Below are 20911 nucleotides of genomic sequence, written 5' to 3'. Positions count from 1 at the left end.
GTGTAGAGTCAGCATGGCCTGTGTGTGAAGACTGCCTACAACTTGTGTGACTCTGGGAAAGTTATCTGATGCTTCTGAGCCTCTGTTTTCTTATCTATAAAATGGAGCCGAAAATAATACCCATGTAATAAGATTGGAGTGATGAATAAATTGAAGAATTGGTGACTATATAGAAATGTCAGAATAATGCTCCAAAAAGGTGGCTATTATTATTAGCTATTGTTACACAGCCTCTATGATGTGGAGAAGGACTCTGAGTGGCTCCAAGGAGGAAGCAAGTAAGTAGACCAGCTGGATTCTATTAGTATGTAACTTTTGCATCCTTGCTGAGACCAAGTCCAGAAGCACTGCCTGAGGCCTGGTCTGGTTGGACTTGGTCCAGTCTCCAGGCACTCCAGCCATCGCTTGCTCCTGAGAACTGGCCATAAGGATGCCTCAGTTAGAAGGCAGATAGCCCAAGTGTTGCTGCCTCTTCCCCGTCTGTCTGGTTTCTCTTCACATTCCAATATTATGCCCTGGTTGCTGATAATTGCCTCTCTACCACAATGAGTACTATAAAACGTAATTCCATCCTTGGGTTGTATCTGCCTTTTTCTGTCCTTTGGTTTCCCCAAAAGGGTGACTTGTTGGACTATCCCAAAAATCTAAGACCCATACAACCCTCACTGAGACGTGTTCCCATGGTGGGTTGTGAGAGTCCCCTTTTGTTTTCAGTCCATTGTTATTTTATCTTAAGAAGCTAGCAACAAGCCATCCCCACAGACTATCACAACAATGAAAAAAAGAAGACTGAAGTACTGAGAAAATTATTGGTGCTTGTGTGGCAGCTATAGAAATTCCTGGAATCTTGTGGGACATTCTGTTCCTGTAACGGGATTCCAGAACAGCATTAGGAAAACATCAACTCATTTAGGTTACTTGCCGGGACTTTCGGAGGTTGAGTAATCTTAAGCTTCTGTTTTATGTTTGATCTTCAGACTCCTCATATGATGCTTGGGAACATTGGGAGTGGAACTTCCTTCTCCCAAGCCAAATTGTGCTTTGGATAATTTCACCCTGCCTGCTCAAATTACCTCTGACACTACTTCTGGACAAAGAGGAGACTTGGATTACTTTGGATGAAAACCTGAGTTATGTACTTACCCTGTCTTATCGCCACAGTCTGTTTCAAGACTCTATTCAAGTGGGGGATTCTATGTCAGATTTAACTCCTCACCTTCATTCCATGTATAAGGAAACACAATCACATACATGGAGAAAAACTCTTCGTGGTGGCAAAGCTAGAACAAGCAATAAGTCACTAACTTTGCCAACAGCAAACTTAGAGGTGAATTGTGCTGCTGCAAGCCAGACGTTAATCTCATCCAGAAGAGCAAGATAAATTAAAAGGTAAATTGCTGCCTGCTCCTCCTTCCTTTTCCAGTATCTGTCTCAGACTGGCCCTTGAGGTTGGCAGATAATAAATCTTTCAAGTTTTACCTCCTATTTCCAAGAATTCTTACACTGTGTCTGACTCCTCTAGGGCATTTTAGCAAGGAGAAGCCGCATGGCATGTAAGGGGACGGGAGTGTCATCCTTGAGCCTTCATTTCCAGCTACGTGCCCCTACCTCAACTTGCTTAGAGCTCTAGCTGTCACTTTGGTCTCATAGCTGGTCCTGCCATCTTGGCACAGATATTCTCAGGAGATTTTCTTGGAGTTGTTGAATGTAAGGAAGGCTGGCATCTCATGTGCTATTGGGATGATCACCTGCAATCATTTCCCAGCTGGCATTGCCATCTGTCAGGCAGAAGATTCATTATTCCTCCAGAGCCATCTACCATGATTTAAGGAGCTGTTCTAAGTGGTTAATGCTGAATAAGTGAAGCTATTCTCTCTGGTCTGAAGGCCCCCTGTTCTAAGGAGTGTTCCAAGTTCCCAATGTATTTTCCAGATGTGCTCTGCCATCTGTGAAGGAAGTATTCAGTCACCTCTTCCAGTGAGCCCAGCACTGTGCTATGGGAGTTAAAGGCTGTAGCTCCCACCTCTGAAGAGCTTGTTTTGTGTCAGGCTTGGGTTTCAGCTCCACATTGGGTTCCAGAGAAATTGGAATGGGGTGAATAAAGGAATAATAATACTAGACTAGAAGCTTGGTCCTCACTCAGCCACTCTCTAGTTTATGACGTGGGGCAACTCACTTGACTAACTAATCAATTCACTGACACTGGATCTCCCATTTCTTTGGTGGAAGGTGAGAGGTGGCCCTTCCCCTGTTATCAGTTTGTGCTCTCTGCTCAGACTCACCAAGTACGGAAGGAACCCAAATCCAGATCTGTCCCTCTTATTTTGCAATGTCCTCACTACACTATACAGTTTTCATTTTTCTTTACCATCTTTTGGGGAGGTCCGTGCCTCAGACCTGCTGCTGCTGAGAAGGAGTGCCTGTGCTCCCTGGCTCTCATAGCATCTTTCAGCCCTGTGCTTTGCAGGCTGTATTCTGTGGGCCAAATATTTAGAGGAGGGTCTCAGGACTGGTGGAGATGCTTCAAGGTAAGCAGCTCAACTTCTGTTTCATATCTTGGAATTCATCAGAGATTTTGTTTGATAAAAGGGCTAAGCAATCAGCTAAAGAGACTCTGAAAATCACTAATTTGGACCCTTGCTCTTGTTCTGGGATCCTGCCTGGAGTTGCCTCCTCTACTTGCCCATGGCATGCTGCTGGTATTCTCCAGGGTCTGCCATCATCTTCTGCTCTCCCCACCTTCTTCCTGGGTGGTTTCTTACTCTTGGGTTTTTAAGAACCACCTCTGGAATAACTCCACCTGGATAGAAAACTCAGTTTGTCCCACACTGAGCAGATCATCTCTTCCACTCCCACCCTTTACCTCCCTCTGTGTTCTCAATCTTTTTGGGTGGCACCATCAAAGGCACTTACCTACCTTCTCTCTCTCTTTACCCTTATCATCCCACACTACCACCCAGGCACCAAGGTTTGCTGACTCTAGCTCTTTGATATCAATGAATCTTCTTCTTCCTATTCCTTTGCCATGGGCCTTTCCTGAGGCTCTAGCATTTCTTTTGCTGACAAAGTGGTATTTCCAAAACAGACATATGATTCTGTCTGTCCTCTGCTTAGAACTCTTACCCGGGAGACCCTCCCTCCTTTACCTACTAGGGGAGTCCAAACTCCTTGGCACCAAAGACAGAGTTCTTTGTGCCCTGGCCTATGCTTACTTCTCACACTTCTACCTTAGCCTTAGTGATCCTGCAATGTGTAAGTTCTTGGGGGTCCCTGAAATGCAGTATGCTGCCAACATTTCTCACCCTTCCCACATGCTATTTCCTATGTCTGGAATGCCCTTCCATCCTTGTTTACTTGAGGAATTACTATTCACCCTCCAAATGGTAGGCTTAGCATACAGCTTCTAAGACCCCTTACAGACAGGGCACTCGTTTCCTCCTCCATATACTGTGCCTTTGCTCATTATGATGCATTGCCATTTGCTTGCAGGTCTGTACTCTCTTCTAGACAACGAGCTTCTGCAAACAGCACTGTGCCTTTATTCCTCTTTCTGACCATAGTACCAAGCACGATGGCTGCCACGTGGTTGGTGCTCAGCTAAGCTGAATTCTTATCGAAGGTAGCTGAGAGCCAAATTACCAAATTATAGGGTTCCTTAGTCATAACGAGGTAACTCACTTATTTTATTCTAAGTTGTCAAAACAGTCATATGTTTTTAAAACATCGAGTCATTATTCTGCCTAGAGGAGAATAAAGCAAATGGGAAACCAAAACTATGAGGGAAAGAATTTGGCATTTGGTGCAAATTAAAACACCTAGGTAAATAGTAAGAGAGACACAGTGGGAGATTTTAGTGTGAGTTCCTCAGGAAATATTTGCAGCTAATACTTTTAATTGATATTTTCCTGGAGCTGTGCATGTTCTACTATGTGGCTGATTTGTTCGCATTTATTTTTACCTTTTCAGCTGGCTTTATCTTTGCATAGATCATCTTCTCTGGTTCCATTTTAATTCCAGTTTTTCCTGGTGTGCTACTGAAGTAAAGCAGTTGGGGGCCCATTGGGATTTCATAGCCATTTGATTCAAAAATCTATTCTGGTGAAAGCCCTTTAAACTACGGTGCTTAAAATCTCATGGATAATCAAATGAGATGAAGAAATGGTCCCTTCTGGGAAAACACATTTCAGTTTGTAAAATATTTCCCTCAGCTGTCTTAGGAGGAAAGGGACATTTCCTGAGACTCCCACTAGCAACGTGACGTGCTCTGTGTTGGAGGCAACCCCCCTCTGCGCCCGCTCGAGGGCTGGGCCAGCGCGGATCGTTTGAACACTGGTACTGCACACATTCGCGCTTGGGGTACCTGCCCCGAGAGAGCCACCTCCCTGAGCAGTTTGCATGAGGAGGGCAGCAAGACGTTAAGATCCTTGCTTTCTCAGGAAAGACGATTCATTTCTTCTTTAGATGAATTCTGCAGAAGGTAACTTGCATGAGGGAAATATAGGGGGGCTAACCGTCCCCAGGGCACGCCACATTTAAAAATATACAATTTGACTTGGACAACTGACAATTTCTCAATCCTGTCTACAGTATGAGTAAGGCTTATTCAGGAGCGTTTGCTATTTTTATTGGCCTGTGTTGTGCCACCTGTGTAAGAACAACTGGCTTGCATACGAGGCAGCTTCGACTAAGTTCCCTGTGTGCGCCCCCTTCCTGTCAGCTGGTCAGCCTGACCCCTCCTCTATGGAACCGCGCAGGCCCCGCTGTCTGACAGCTCAGGGGAGTCAGCTCGGCCGAGCCTGAGAAGGCCTGGCCTGGACCTCCAGAACCGGGTGTCAAGCACCCGCTCTGCCGCCACAGAAGCTGTGTCCCTCTGCACTGTTCTTTGTTTTGTTTTTAAGACAGAATTACTGAGCAATGATTTATAGCGAGTAAACCTCCCCCATTAAATGAGCAGTTCTCTGATTTTTGAGACTGCAAACAACATCCAGACACAGAAGTTTTCTAAAACCTTAAAATGTGCTCTCAGGCCCCTTGGTAGTCAATCCTTTTCCGCTACTTCTGCCCCTGGCAACTACGGCGCTGTTTCCTGTCTCAATAGTTCTGCCATTTCCAGAGCCCCATATAAATGGAATCACACCATCTGTAGCCTTTTTGAGTCTGGGTTCTTTCATGTAGCAAAAAAACTGAGATTTACCCATGGTGCTGAACGTATCAGTAGCTTGTTCCTTTTTGTTGCTGAGTAGTATTTCATTGCCTAGCTGTTCCACAAATGGTTATCCATTCACAAGATGATGGACATTTGGGTTGCTTCCAGTTTGGGGTGATTTTGAATAAAGTTGCCATAAATATTCATATAGAGGTTTTCGTAAGTGGGCATAAGTTTTCATTTCTCTTGGACCTAGGAGTGGAATTGCTGGGCCATATGTTCAGTGTATATTCAAATTTATAACGAAGTGTCAAACTCGTTTCAAAAGTGACCGTAGCATTTTGCATTTCCACCAGCAGTGGACAGTGTATAAGAATCCCATTTGCTCTATATCCATCCTCATCAGCATTTATAGTGTCTCTCTTTTTTTTTTAAACCATTTACTGTGTTTGGAAAGATCTTCTCTGCCTGCACCTTAGCCTGGAGAAGTACTGCTCTTCATTTAAGGCCCCTGCTTCGGCCAACCTCGCCCAAGTCCTTGTTGCTCTCCTCCATCCTCTGAATCCCACTGCACTTTGCACAAGCCTCTGATGGCACTTACACTCTGCACTGATTCTCACTCCCTCCAGACTGCAGACTCCTGGAGGGCAGGAGCCAGGTCTGACGTATCTTTGTGTTTCATGTTTCAGGTAACTGCCTGCCACATTGTAAGGGCTTCATGTTTGTTAAAGGAACAATTTCACCTGTTCCTTTTCTCTTTCTGTTTCTCTCCCTTGCAATGCTTCCTGTATCTTCCTTCATCAGCCTAAATCCTATGTCTTCCAGACCTGGCTTGGAGCCAATCTCTTCCACGAAGCCTTCTCTGACTACTCGGGATTTCACCCTCCTTCTCAGCTCTTGAGAGGCTCTCAGTGTTTGTGTCACTTAGTCTATCTCTTAATCGCATACTCTACTGCCTTCTACTATTGCATCTGTTTTATTGACGGTTGTTCTGCTTCCACAGCCTGGTTATAAGATAATGGAGGGAGGAAGCTTTGCTGTAAGTTTCTTTATATCCCAACGTATCTGGTAAAATGTTGCCATCCTCCACTCCTAGTGAGACTTTCTCAAGTCATCTGACTTGGCCACTGACTCCTTTATGCCACTCTTCATCCTATGTACCTATTATGACACACTGTGAAGTCCCTCAGGGAAGGGGCCAAAGCATGCACTTTAGAGCCAGACAGTCTAAGAGATCAAATTCCAGCTTTTCTCACTAGTTGAGTGAAGTTTAATTAGTCAAGATAAACAACACAAGCTGTAATAACCAACACCCTCACAATCTCAGTGCCTTAACACCCTAAAGGTTTATTCCTCTATAATGTCACAGAAAGTTGTAGGTCTACAGGGCCTGCTGTGGTTTTGGCTCACCAGTCATTCCAAATCTCAGAACCTGGAAAATCACTAACAATGGAAAGAGCAAGCGTGGAGGATCATGGAGGGGGTTTTATGCCTCAGCCTGGAAGTGGCATATGTTACTCCCACTCATATTTCATTTGCCAGAACTCTAGTAACCTCTAGGTTACTAGAGAAATGCAGTTTCTTGTGTTTCCAGGAGAAAAATGAAATAGGTTTTTGTTTTATATACATAGCTTCATATCTGCCACAGAAACAGGAGTTCCTTAACTTCTCTAAGCCTCTTTTCCTCATTTACAAAATGGGGATTATATCAGTTAAGAGTGTTGGTGACATATAATAAAAGGTCCAAAGTTTCATGACTTAAATAAGTTTACTTTTTTCACATAAAAGATGTTCAGAGTATGTGCAATGGTACGGTAGCTCCAAGAAATGCTCAGGGATTCTGAATCTTTACAAATCTCTGCTCAACCACCCCTAGAGGTCGCCATTATCCTCATGGTTCAAAATGGCAACTAGAGCTCCAGCCATCACATGTGTGTTCTAAGAAGCAGAACAGAAGAAGGAAGCAAAGAAAAAGACATATTCCCTCCATTTAAGGAGACTTCCTATAAGATTCATATGAAAATTCTGCTTACATCTCATTAGCTAGAACTTAGTTATATGGATAAATATATAAAAAATATTGGGGAAATGCATTTAACTGAGTGGGCAAAAATATATTTAACTGGAAATCATGTTTCTTTTACTAGAAGGAAGGGAAGAAAAGATATTGAGAGTGGCAGTTAGCATTCTAAGCCTCAGAGATGAAGAGATTTACTTACCAGATTGTTTTAAGGACTAAATGGGATAATGCATAAAAAATGGTGGCCAATAAGTGATAGTTATTATTATTATAAGCACAGTAATTGTTATTTTCATGCCCAACATACACTCAATGCATATATAAAATAAAATGTCAATAAGCAAATAAATGTTGCCCTGAATTTAATTACTTCATTATTCTATTGTTTATTTCTCATCATTCAGAATTCATTCTTTTAGATACTGAAGCCTCCTCTTCTACAGACCTTCTATTAGAATGCAAATACCACTGGAGCTGTCGTGTTTCTTTAAGGCCTTATTGGTTGATATTTGGCAAGGATTATTTTTTCATAATATCTTGTCGAGCCCAAGGCCACCTGTATTTTTGGCAATAGGGGAGTGGGCTTAAGAAGAATAACCGAGGGGAAAGAGCCGGGGACTAAGAGCTGGGGAACGTGGATTTTAGTTCTCGTTCTGCTACCAGCACACTGAAGGTGGTAGGGAAGCTCCCTTCCCATCTCAGGACCCTTGCCCCTCATCTGTAAGGCAGGCTCCTTTCCACGGTCCACAGGAATGCTGTATCCCGTGTGTTCCTTGCTTGGTCTCCATGTTTGTGACAATGCCTATAAAGAATAGAGGCTGTGCTGGACTTGCTTCTTACGTGCTCAGCCCTGGGTCGTATGGGCGAGGGAGGACACCAGCCTAGGATGAGACAACTGGATCCTGATCCTGGCTCCACCACACGCAGCTGTAGGGTCTTGAGCAGGCCCCTGCCCTGTCGCGTCTCCTCTTTTCTTAGCTCTAAACTGAGGAATTATCTTAGACAGGAGCTCAGAATCTTTCAGCCCTGGATTTCCGAGGTTGCAGTACTGCAGCCCATTACCTTAACCACACATCCGCCCCAGGACGTCGATGCTGCCGTATAAATGCTGGTGATTTTCTACTGACTGAAGTCATCTTCACCGGCTTTATCTGCCTCTGAAAGGACAGGAGACCTGTCCTTGACCCTGATCCACTGGGCCAGAATCTGGTCTCTGGTTCCTGTCATCAACAAGACCACTTGCTCTGGCCTTTCCCTGACTCATGGAATATCAGAAAAAGTTTAGATTTTAGAGTGGGTAGTCTTGGGTTCAAATCCACTCTCAGACTTGGATGACTTTGATAACTTTTTGAAACTTAGTTTTGCATTTATAAAATGGATATCATTATATATACCTTAGAAAATTTGTGATAGTTACTGAAAATACAAGTAAAAAACTCCTGGCACATATAACCTCTTTAGAAATAGTAAGTATTGGGGAGGCGGCTGTGGCTCAGGTGATTGGGCTCCCATCTACCACATGAGAGGCCCCTGATTCGATTTCCGGGGCCTCCGGTGGAGGCAAACTGGCCAGCGCTGCCGTGGAGAACTGATGGCAGAGAGCGAGTGCAAACAACAAGGGGGAGGAGAATAAATAAATGAAATAAAATAAATAAATAAATCTTTTTTAAAAAAAGGAAAAGAAATATTAAGTAGTAGTATCTCTACCATCACTGCTCAGGGCCTCACTTTATCCTCCAAAGCAGTGAAAAGGAATCCAGGATAGACTGACAGTTGATCACCAGAAAAAGGTAAGCAGGTCTCCAAATTCTAGTTCTTAAAGCAAAATTCAGAATTAGCTGGATCCTGTGTGTGTGGAACAGGCAGGCCTCAGATTCTTTGAGTCTCGGGTTTTGAAGGGTGTGAAGGCAAATAAAATAACGTGTGACGTGCCTAGTACTGTGCTCACAGGTTGCATTCAGTGAGTAAGAGATGCTACTAAGCCTACTCACAAGCAAGAGGCACCCAATATTGTCCCCCACCTCTTCTGCAAAACATTACACATGCTGAATAAAACAACACTGAGAAATTTTAGTGCTGCAGACTTTTCAAAGAACTATATTTCAAATCAGCTTTATTTCACTATGAAGTAGCCCAGTAAATGCCGCTCTCTAGGGGCTGATAATAAGTTTAAACAACATCGACAACAACATCAATAATAAAATCAGCAACAGCATTATGTATGTCCTAAAACATCTCTCCAAAAAGAAGGTAGAATGCCGACTATCCCCACCAGCTTAATTGTTTACTGTTGCAATTAATTGGGTAATTTATATAATGTATTATTCCCTCTGGCCAGCAGAGTCTTTCTATTGAGGAATGAAGTAGATGTAATTTGAGTTTTAAACCCAAAAATGGGGATCGAGCCAAAAGCTCCTAAAAGACTCTAAATCTCAGAAGGAATGTTGCTCGGCCCTAAGTTAGGTTCGGTCATCCTGGATGTATGTATCCCTGTAATAGTGAGAAATCAGGGAGGGGAGAGAAACTCTGGAAGCAAATGCTGACCTCCCCAAAGGCCACCCCCGGAAGGAGCATGATGATTGCTTTTCAGACACGTAGGAGCTGCTATGCAAGGAGCCTGTTTCCCTTGCATTTGACAGCCAGAGGTCAGCAGGCTGGAGGCGCAGCCCATCTGTGTCCTGTACCCTGCACACTTGGAGGTATTTCTTCCCAAAGTAGAGAAATCCTAAGCCCACAAACAACTGGGACATCTGCCAGCATTCTGGGGCAACGGGACAAGCCATTCTGGAATTCTGAGTGGTCCTTTTTAAAGAGATACTTAGGATATCTCTGGTGGTTTGGAGGCAACCTGGGCAGGGAGCTGGAACCGGCTTGCTTTCGTGGTACCCTGTAGGTCACGGGTGGGGTCCTGTGCTGCCTGGTACCGCGGGCTCCTCCACTGTGGCGACTTTTCCTCGTGCCGCTTTGGCAAGTAGGTCAGGTACTCCAGATCGCTCTGTCATCTGCTGCTCTATCATTGTGTATCAGACTTGGGAAGGACACAAGGAAGGCCTCTGCTCTCCTGGAAAGCCACCTGAACTGCCCTGCAGGTAAGCTAACTTGGATGAGACTTTGATTTCTCAGCAATGAAGCCTTTTTCCTGTGCCCACTATACCATGAGCTCCTCCAGGGCATGGCTGTGCCTAGTTTGACATTGAATGCTCTGGTCCTTGCACAGTGCCTAGTACATAGTAAGCATTCAATAATGTTTGCTGACACAAGGCATTTCCAGCAGAAGGATAAAGTGGAAGACCATCTAACTGTTTTGGAACCCACCTGACTTTTTCTCCAGAAATGGACTTGTCTTTCTGTATCCCATTGTCATGATTTAAAGTCATGAAGTAAGCTGGAGTCCCTGGGCATGTCCTCTGGGGGTGGTTAGGTACCTAGGAGCACCTGCTCTTCAATTCTTAGTCACAAGTATATGCTACTTCAAATGGACTGACATCCATCTGGGGCAGCTTCTGGAATTGCAAAACATAATACATAGAAACTCCTGAACTATGGTCCAGGTACCATACTAGGTGCTGATAGGAAACAAAATGAACTAAGAGGGTCTTTGTTCCTAAGTTGCCCATGGCCCAGAGTGGGAATACTGATTTGCACGTTTTTGCTTGTACTTCTTTAAACGATGTTCCCTGATTGAGCCTGGGATGCTCACAGCCTCTTAGAGGTGGGAGGGCCTGGAGGGCCTGCCTTTGGAACTGAGATTGGTTAATATTAGTATCATCTAACAGATGAGGCAAACTGAGGTCTAGAGAGTTTGCGTGACTTTTCCTATGTGGGTCGGCTAATATCTTCTAAGTGGGAACTGGAAGGCTGATCTCCTGTCTTCTGGCCTGGTGCCCTGTCCGTGTGTTCAAAATGGGAGATGAAGTTGAGGGAGGGCACAATAGACCTCAGCAGGGATAGGACTCACTGCGGATACAGCCATGCTACCTGAAGTGGAATTAGAATTCTAGATGGTTAGAGCTGGCGGGGATCTTAGAGATCATTGAACAGCTCTACAAGGGTACAGGTAGGAACCTTTGTAGTCCAGAGACAGGGAGAGACTTCCCCAATATAGCCAATAATGGGGTCTTGGATAGGTCTGCTTTCTCTGCACGAGTGGTTCCCCACCCTGGCTGCACCGCTGTGTCATGGTGGGGGGAGAGGCGGGGCTGTGGAGAGTCACCCATGCTCTGCCCTCACCCCAGAGAGTCTGACTTAGCTGGTGTAGCCCAGTCATGAGTTTCTTTAATTGTTACCAGCTAATACTAATGTGGAACCAGCATTGAAAGCCACTGTCTAGTCTACTATTGGAGAATCAATAGCCCAACCTCCCCTAGAAAGTGTTGAGAGATTGCAATGGTCTTGAATTTGCCTGGTACCCCACATGCCAAACCAAGCAAACCCATCAGTTTGCCATCTGATCTCCGTGGGCTGGGACAATTTACAAAGGCCTTCAACAATAATGAGGCCAGGCAACTGTGGGCCTAGGAGAAAAGTGAACCAAGAGAAGATGAGGGCGCCAAGGAAAAGACTAAAACCATGAATTTCTTATTAAAGGAAAGCCCCATGTCACTCTTCTCCAAAGCCATGTAGAGCCATGCTCTAGCCAGTTGATTTACCCATGAACCTTGTCCTTTCTCCTCCCTCATGCCTCCTTCACAAAGTTTTTTGAAGACTCAAACAGACCGCTCTCTCCGGCTTTTTGAATTCCACTCAGGAAGGACAGATGATTTTACACACATCTACCAGGCCCACCCACTTCTCCTCCACCTGCTTATAACATGCATACTCACTAGAGGACCTCATCAGTTCAGCTCTCTAAATCAGTCCCTGGCCAAGTTTGGCAGATGCTAATTCTCTGGTGGTTCTTAAGGAAACCTCCCCTTGCCTGGCAGAGCCTTACCCACCCATCCCCCTTCTCTCCAGGGTCACCTGCTCTGAGTCACTTTGTCCTATTTGTCCTATTTGTCTGGAATCTTCCCGTTCCCTAATATATGATCCCCTCCCTTCCTGCCACAGGGTCTTTGCACACACTGTTCCCTAAGCCTGGAAAACGCTCATCATAATTATAATTTTTATTTATTTGCATAATGGTTGGATTAATATCTGCCTCCCTGCTTTAAACTGTAAGATTTGTAAGTGCCAACACTACAACTGTTTTTGTTTATCATTGGCCTTAGTTTAGTGCCTGGCTCATAGATGTTCAATAAAAATTTATTGAATAGATGAGTGAATAGATGGATGAATGAATCACAAATTATTTTGGAGATTTAATGAGGTGGTATATGTGAAAGCATTTTGAAAACCATCAAATTATTATTATTGTTATTATTGCTGTTATACTGCATTGTTAGGATGTCTGCCCCTTGTGGAGCTAACACTATAGAGACATACTGGCTAGGATCAGACACCAGATGCGTCAAGCAAGAGAGATTCGGATTACCAGAAGGGCTGTCACCTTCAACGGGGTCTGTTCCATCCCTTTTTATTCGTCAACACAATCTCACTTCAAGGAAAGAATTAGACACCAGAAATTAGATTTCCTTCCTCCTAGCTCTGAGATCTTCTCAGTCAGTTTGTTGAGATGGTTTCAAAAGGAAATTTGAAATTTTTTAGTGTCACTCAAGTGCTAGGAGTTCTCTATATTCCCATTTACTTAACCTTTGGAACAATTCTAAAAGGCACATATTACCCAATTTCATCAAAAATGGAAAGAGATTATGGAATTTGCTCACGGTCTCACAGTTATTAAGGGAGTGGTGTAGAATACAAGCCAAAATGTGTCTGATTCCAAGGCCCATGTTCTTTCCAGTGCATGTCTTGCTCTTTAACAAAACCCAAGCAGCCCATGCAGGCAGAACTCAGTAGAGCAAAACCAAATCTTGGGCTGTTAAGAGATAGGAAACCCTAACCACAGAGAGATTCAAGGATCTCCCCCAGAATGACAGCAAAATATGCAGCACTTTTGAGGTGCTTGAACCCAGCTCTTGACTATCCTAACCTAATGATTTTCAAATTATGCTTGTCTGACATAAAAATATATTGCAACTTGCTAAAAAATGTACTTCCTGCTGGTAAGTGCTGTCAGCTGCTTCCATTTCAGTCTTTCTCCTTATCTTGTTCTACTACATGTTACTCAAAAAGATATTGCAGAGCCCCATTAAGGATTTTTTGACATTTGTTACTTTTAAAAATCTTATTTCTTTTATTGTTTTATTAGCCACTTTTATTGAAAAGTTAACACACAAGTGGTAGAAAAACCCAAATGGTATAATAAGGCAAATAGAACAGGTAAGTCTTCTCCTGTTTGCAGATCCCTTCCCAACATTACCACCTTCTTGGGCATGCTTCTGGAAATATTCTACACATATGCAAATATAATTTAAAACCCATACCTCCTTTAAAGGCCAAAAATAATTCTGTGTTTTGAAGAAGTGATTATGTGTATCGTCCAACATTTCTTTTTATTCCTACCTGAATTCTTGTTTCAAACTCTTAATTGCCTCATATTTATTTATAGGGTTGGGGTTCACTATTGAAGGTACAAGGAACTTGGCAGCACCAAGGTACTTGGCAAGGAATTATTCTTTTTCTTATAGTAGTAATTAATAGCTTGTTCCAAAATGATATGAATCTGGTAGTTCAAAGGAATAGCTACTTCTTAGGCTGATAGAAGTGCCCTGGTGTGGCGCAAGCAGCATGGAGGAACTGGGGATCAGGGGCCTGGCCATTCCTCCAGCTGTGTGGTCCTCGATACGTCACTTCATCTCTTTGAAATTCAGTTTCCCGACCAGCAAATTCAGAAAGCTAGGCGAGGTACCTTTCCAGATCCTATCCTGGTCTGCCACTTTATGGCTGTATGACTTCTGATTAAGAAAACACAAGGCTGGAAACAGAGAGCCTGGGGATTTACTACATAATAGTCATTACTTCTACTGATCACGTTTTTTTTCCCTAGTTCTTTTAGATATATAGTAAGAATAACATTCCTTTCTACTCCTGTGATGTTAGCCATGGGCCTGTGGCTTGCTTGTGGTCACTGAAATATGAGTAGGCATGATATCCTTCACCCCCAGGGAGAAGCTTTAAGAACCAGTATATGATCCCCCATGTTCTCTTTTACTTTCCTCAGTATTTATGGACTCGGGAAAGCAGAGCCTCCCTTGGTCTTGGTCCCTGAGGACAATTTGAGCAGCATATTAGTTGACCCACAGTGAACTTATGGTGTGAGCAGGAAATAAATCCCCAATGAGATTTGGGGGGTATTTGCTACTGGCACTCACCTTCGCATAACTTGACCACTATATCATGCAAATACTGTCTCTGAAAAGTCAAAAATTTCAGAGCAAGGACAGTGATGTCCCGGTATGGATTTAGCTCATTTTGGACATATGAAGGATTTTTCAGTGATCTTTCTGGCCACTTTTTATGCCTGGTGGAATTTGTATTTGTCTTTCTCCCCATCTTTTCTATCATCTTTCTTCTTTTTTTATTCCTCTCTGTTCCCTTTTAATGTTTCCTAAACATTTGACCTATTTCTCTATTTTATATTCCATCTTTTGAGAGCTTGCTCTCTCCTCTCCCCTTCCCTCCTGTGTCTTTGCTTTTCCTACAAAGCCTTTTCTTGACACTTATCCCCTGACAATTGCTTCCCTGAGTCTTCCTTTCAGCTTCATAAAGCCCCATGTGGTCTCGACTTCCAGCCTCTTTCATGCATCTTCCTTCTGTCTTTTGGATCTTTTCTAATCTGCTTTGTCTGAATTTCCTAATCAAACTGCCAAACAGCTTCTCAAGTATCTTCCAAGGTATCTTTTGGACCGTCCTCATCCTCCTTGACTTACCTACTGCCCCTGAGGTGAAAGATGACACCTGCTTTCTTTGGTAACTGTCAATTTTGGTGAACATTTAATTTCTGAGGATTCTTCCAAATTAGCAAAATTCATTTTTATTTCAATTCAACTGGCATTTCCCAAATATCTACCATGAGCAGGTCACTGTGCTGGCATTGAGAAACCCAAAGACTGTCTGGCAGGTGGGAATAGGATTCAAGATTCATATACCATGTGAGAGCTAGACATTTTTATAAAAAAGAAGTCAGATCCTTAATAGTTGAGTGTAATCTACCAGTATAGATCCAGATCCATTTTGTATTTATCAGGCAATTACCCGATGTCTGGTTAAAGGACACCAAGAGCTAATTGAGCACATACCTGAGTGAGCTGAGGGAATTGTGTGGTCAAATTCTGATGGTCAGAGTTTTTTCTGACATGGAGATCCCATTAAAGAGCTAGAGGGGCATCTTCAAATTCTTTCTGTGGTCTGAATTAAAAGTGCCATGTGATAATTGGCATTTCTAAACCAATAGGGAAGGTGAAAGTACATGGAACTACCTGCCACAAGGTCGGCAAGAGCACTTTCCAGTGGAGCAGAGCATGGAGCATTTATTCTGACTGGGGCAGCCATAGGGTGGTTGAGTGAAGAAGGCTTTACAGAGGAGATTGAACTGGCCTCATCCACAACAGGTCATGGTAAGGAGTTCTGGAGAGATGACAGTCACATGTGAGGTAGAGAGTCAGGTACAAGGGAGCATGGCACATATTTGTGGAATTTTATCAGGTAGAGAGAAAGGCAGGTTAAGAGAGTGGGGTTGGCAAAGAATGATTCCCATAATCACTGTCCTTTTTCTTTCTCTTTTATTTGATTTTCACCTCACCCCAGATCACAGCCTTATGCTTACTCTTCTGAGGTAAACTTTAATTCTAAAATGAAGGGGAGCAGTTTTACAAAACTGCTAAGAATATTCTGGAGTCAGACAGCTAGGTTTAATCTTAGCTTGCCACTTTCTAACTGGCTGAACCCTGGCAAGTTGCCTTATCTGTCTAGTCCTCCATTTCTTCAGTCTGTAAAATGAGAATGTTAACAGCCCTGTAGTGCCCATCAAATGCAGTGTGGCTTAGCATAGTCCAGGCACACAGGAAGCACTCAATAAATTGTTATTTTTAATATAGCTAATGCATTACCAGTCAGGGTGAAGGCAGGAGAATAGAAGCCACTCTAGATGCTTCAAACAGAAAGGGATTTAACAAAGGGAATTTGGCACTTTTCAGAGCTATGGAAGGGCTGGGGTGAAGAAGTGAAAGTAAGGGGGAGGCCACCAGCTTTCAACTTTACCATTCTTCCTGTGCTTCTCAAACTCAAGTAGTTACTGCCACCTCCCAGAGGTCAAGAAACTGCAGAAAACCACTGACAGAGTTCACAGCTGGCCCTGCAACACTTGACTGGCAGGACAATATGGCAGGACCATGTGATAACACATGGTCAAAGCATGTGTTCACCTGTATTGTCTGTCAGTGAAAGAATGGCTTCTACTTCTCTTCTAAAACTCATGTGAATGTGTCTTACAGGAGGAATCTAAACCATGTCAGGAAACCTGCAGCAAATGAGTCTGGGAAATATAGTTCCCAGCCATCATTCTTTGAGGTACCGAGAGAGTATAGAAGGGGCAAGAATGATGCAAGTGCCAACAAGGAATGCCCACTACCCGGAGGATGTGCCTGGATCTGAAATTCCAGCACTGGGTTGAAAGTTTCCATCTTCTTTCACTTCCATGCTCCATAGTTGATACCCCAAGAAGACTGTGGCTCTCTTCTGTTGAGCTTCTGTGGAAACTATGTCTGAGCCTAGGGCTGGTGGTCTTTACTCGACTGCTGTTGTGCCTCTAGCTGAACTGACGGAAAAGCCACTATCACACTCAGTGCCCACCATGCACTCAGTGCCCACTGCCTGCCATGGTGGGGCCAGTTTCTTCTTTGTGATCCATGCCAATTGCATTCACAATGTTTTGGATCCAACTACACAAACGTTGGACTGGAAGGGAGACAGTTTTAGCTCTCAGAATGCTTTAGCAGCATATGATTCTCCTCCACAAAGTGCCTCCCATATGTCCCAGCAGATTTCCCACATTTATCTTTCTGTGGAGCAGTATAAGTAAAGGGAGAGTTGGGTGCAGGGCATTCCTGCCCTAGATTGGCCACCATTTGGCAGTGGGACTCTGGGCAAATCACTTTCCCTTTATGTACCTTGGTTACCCCAAGCACAAAGTTGGGGGGTTAAGTAAGGTGACTCTGGGAGCTCTTCCAGGTCTGGTGTGTTATTATTGGAGGCAGCAGAGTGTTAAGGGCATGGGCTGGTACACACTCAGTGTTATGTGGTTTTCTGGTATTATAATCATTATACCCACTTCGTCTGTTCCTTCCCTACACACCCATTCTCCTACCTTGATAAGGAATCTTGGGTGGAGGCCAGAAGAGGAGACCTTGTTTAATGCTTGTGTCATCACTGTCACCTCACAGCTTAGACCCTGCTCACAGACACATGTGTCTTTGGGCTGAGGCTGAAGCACTGATGAGAGTTTGGGAAAATCCGTGTTAGGACAGAGACATGTTATGGCTCAGTTTCGCCTTTGATGCCCCCTTTATTTGGAAGATGCTTGTCATCTAAAGGCACCTAAATTTAGCCGTATTTTGTCAGCTAGGATGTATGCTCCTGAAAAGAAGGCTAGCAAATCTCAGCCATGTCACACTTCATTAGTCATGCGAGCACTTAAAAGCACGGCTAGAAGTACCTGCTTCCCAGGATTGGTGCTAGCAGTTCTGAAAAATGCTGTGCTGACTCTTTTAGGATTTACCTCGAGAAGCAGGAAGGAGGGAAAAGCATGAAATCACCTAAACAAGGCATGGTTGTTTTTATTTTGTTTTTCTTTCTTGCACGATTGGCAGATGGGATATTCAGATAAGGCGGAAATGTACGAAGTGGCATAGATAGTAGTGTTCATCCGGCCTTTTTTCTTAAAAGTGCCATCCAATTCCCTCTGCTCCTACCTCAATTTGAATTCAAAAATATAGTTTAGTTGCTGGCATTTGATTAGCTATTGAAGATACAGACAGGAAGGGAAACTAACCTTTGCTGAGCACTTACATTGGATTAGGTGCTTTAAGTTCATCATCTCCTGTATTTCTAAAAACAATCCAATAAGGTAAGTGGTATAACCCTCATTTTATAAAAGAAGAAACTAAGATTCATAGAGGTGAATAATACAGTTATAAAGGTGCAGGGCCAGGTTGCAAATTGTATTTGCTTAACTCCTAAGCCCATGTTCTTTCCACAACTAGGGCCAGAGAGAGTACATCGAGTAATTCTACTTAACCATAACTTTAAGATTTCAACATTCTGGTCTTTATATTGGATTTTTTTTTGTCTTTATTTTTTTAATATTACATTAAAAAAATATGAGGTCCCCATATACCCCCCACCCCTCTCCCCCCACTCCTCCCCCCTTAACAACAACCTCCTCCATCATCATGAGACATTCATTGCATTTGGTGAATACATCTTTGAGCACTGCTGCACCTCATGGTCTGCAGAGCTCTTTGTCAGTGCTTTATAATTCCATCCTGTATGACTCAGGAGTCAGGATGTATATTCAAGCAAAAGCTGCAGCGCTCCAGCTACCAAGAACTCTCCATGGGGTAGGGCCCAGTTTGCTTTGGTGGTTGCTGAACAAAATCTCTTGTCTGAAAAAAGGGCATGTGTCTGCTTTTCCATAGGGCCCCCAAAATGAAACCCCTCTGTTATCCATGGGAAAAAAGAACTCTCCGTAGCCTTTGTTCATCTGACATTCTATGGCAGGTTGACAATTTAAACTCTCTCCTAACAAACCATTCCTTTAAAAGTTCCAGAGTTTCTAAATAAAGATAAATGCTTAATTCAATATGACAAGATGCCTCCAAGCATCTGCAAAGAGCAATTGCTTCAGGGTCCCGACCCCACCACAACTCCCCCTTCTTGGGAATTAAAGGTCAAATAGAAACACCAGGCTGGATCCTCTGAGATCTTCTCCTGTCTAGCACAGCATAATGGCATTCATCAACTCTGTAGACTGGCTCTCAGAATGCTAGTGCTAGAAGGGGAGAAAATAAAGTACATTGAAACAAAGTGATCCTTGTATGGTTTGGCTGCAAGTTAGTGACGGAACCTAGGCTAAACTTCAGTTTTCCGGCTTGAAGGCCACCAGGAAACATGGTAGAGTTGAAGAAGGAAAACTCTACTCCTGATTCTACCTCTTAAGGAGCTTTGTGACCTTGGGGAAATCATCTCTCTGATCAGCCATTTTTTTTCACCTAATTAGGTTGAAGGTTTGTAGAGAGCATCAGTGATAAAGTATCTGGTCAAGTGCCTGTCATACAGTAGGTGCTCAATAAATGGTAGCTACCCCTAAAAAAGAAGGGTAAAAACATGAAGGGTTATAGGAGTTCAGGGAAGGATGAGACCAGTGTACTGGAGTGGTGAGGAAAGTCTGATTGGAGAAGGGCATTGAGTTAGGCCTGGAAGACCTGATAATATTTGGATAGGGAGTAAGAAGAGGTAGGGCATTCCTGATGAGGGCAATGAAGTAAGGAAAAGCTTGGTGGCAAAAAATCTAAGACCCAATTTGAGAACAACAAGTGAACCTGTTTGACTGGAGCAATGGTCCAGGAAAATGAGTTGCTGGAGATCAAAGTGCAAAGGTCAGACTGAGAGCAACTTGAACATCATGCTAAGGAAGTTAGACCTATTAGTAGTTGAGAACCTTTGAAGGGTTTTGACCAGAAGAATTATTAAACCGAGGAAATCAATCTGGTACTAATGCGGAGAGTAAATTGAAGTAGGGAGCAACTGGAGGTTAGAAGAATAGGTGAAAATTCTTGTAGCAGACCAGGCAGGAGGGAAATAATGCAAGTGAAAGTTGTGGCAGCTGAAATGAATAGGAAAAGATGAGTGAGAAGGTTATTTTAAAGGAAGAGTTGGCAGGAAGAATCAATACTATTGTAGGAAAGAGAATTTAATTAGCTTTGTAAAGTAGAGAGGGAATATTCATGGCTTGTTGGGTTGAGCACTATATTTTAAAGAAAAAGTGTCCCAATCCACAAATCTAAGAGAAAAAAAGGAGCATGATAAATGATTAAGCCAAAATGACTAAAGGATTTTAAGAAATGATAAAATGAACTCAAAATGAAGATTAAATGTTCAAGGTCCACAAGTCTTAGCTTAAACAAAAACCCTTAGGGTTAGCTTTCAATGTGCATCTTGGTGATTCTTCAAAGTCTTTTCACTAATGGCAGATCTAGTTGCTGAAAAATGATAGTTGTGTATTAAAATCGGGAGCACATACAGCCTTTGCTCTACCTTCCCCTGTTACTCCAGGGAGGTTCACGGAGTCTATTTGAGCCATTTTTAATGATCATATTTTTTTAGCTCAGTGGTAATGCTCAGAACAACCTTTCCCAAAGAGTGTTTGGTGGCAAGCTGGACTCTTGAACTGTCCCTTGAGAAAACGGTTCATAGGTGAATAGGCTTAAGAAATATCACATATCAGTCAGGGGACCAATCAGGAGAAAGAAACTTACCAATTACCTGAAGAGAAAGAATTTAATGTAAAACCATAAAAGTGTTATCTAAGCAACTGAACACTTACTTAAAATGAGAACACTAAGTTATCACAGAGCAGGAAGCTGCAATCACCCCTGGGGTGGTTATTATTAAATATACCGGCTGGTTCTATTAAATCTTAGAAGCTTAGAGGAAGGGCACCAAGAAGCTGAAACTTAAACCTGTGAGGAGGGGCTACTTGTCTGGTGCTGGACTCTGAGCTCCAAGGGGGTGGAGCCCACATGGGT

At 43.3% G+C, this 20911-nt stretch overlaps 1 long non-coding RNA gene across 1 annotated transcript in view; it reads left to right on the top strand.

Moving 5' to 3' along the window:
• The first annotated feature begins 983 nt into the window (after positions 1–983).
• Positions 984–20911, top strand: part of LOC105746314 (uncharacterized) — a 110642-nt gene continuing 90714 nt past the window's right edge. The window contains exon 1 of the long non-coding RNA XR_009185117.1: positions 984–1389. This is a non-coding gene — a long non-coding RNA (uncharacterized lncRNA). The remainder of the gene's footprint in view (positions 1390–20911) is intronic.

This window comes from Dasypus novemcinctus, chromosome 3, assembly GCF_030445035.2.
Source record: "Dasypus novemcinctus isolate mDasNov1 chromosome 3, mDasNov1.1.hap2, whole genome shotgun sequence".
Taxonomy (NCBI): domain Eukaryota; kingdom Metazoa; phylum Chordata; class Mammalia; order Cingulata; family Dasypodidae; genus Dasypus; species Dasypus novemcinctus.
This window is presented reverse-complemented; position numbering and strand designations above follow the sequence as displayed.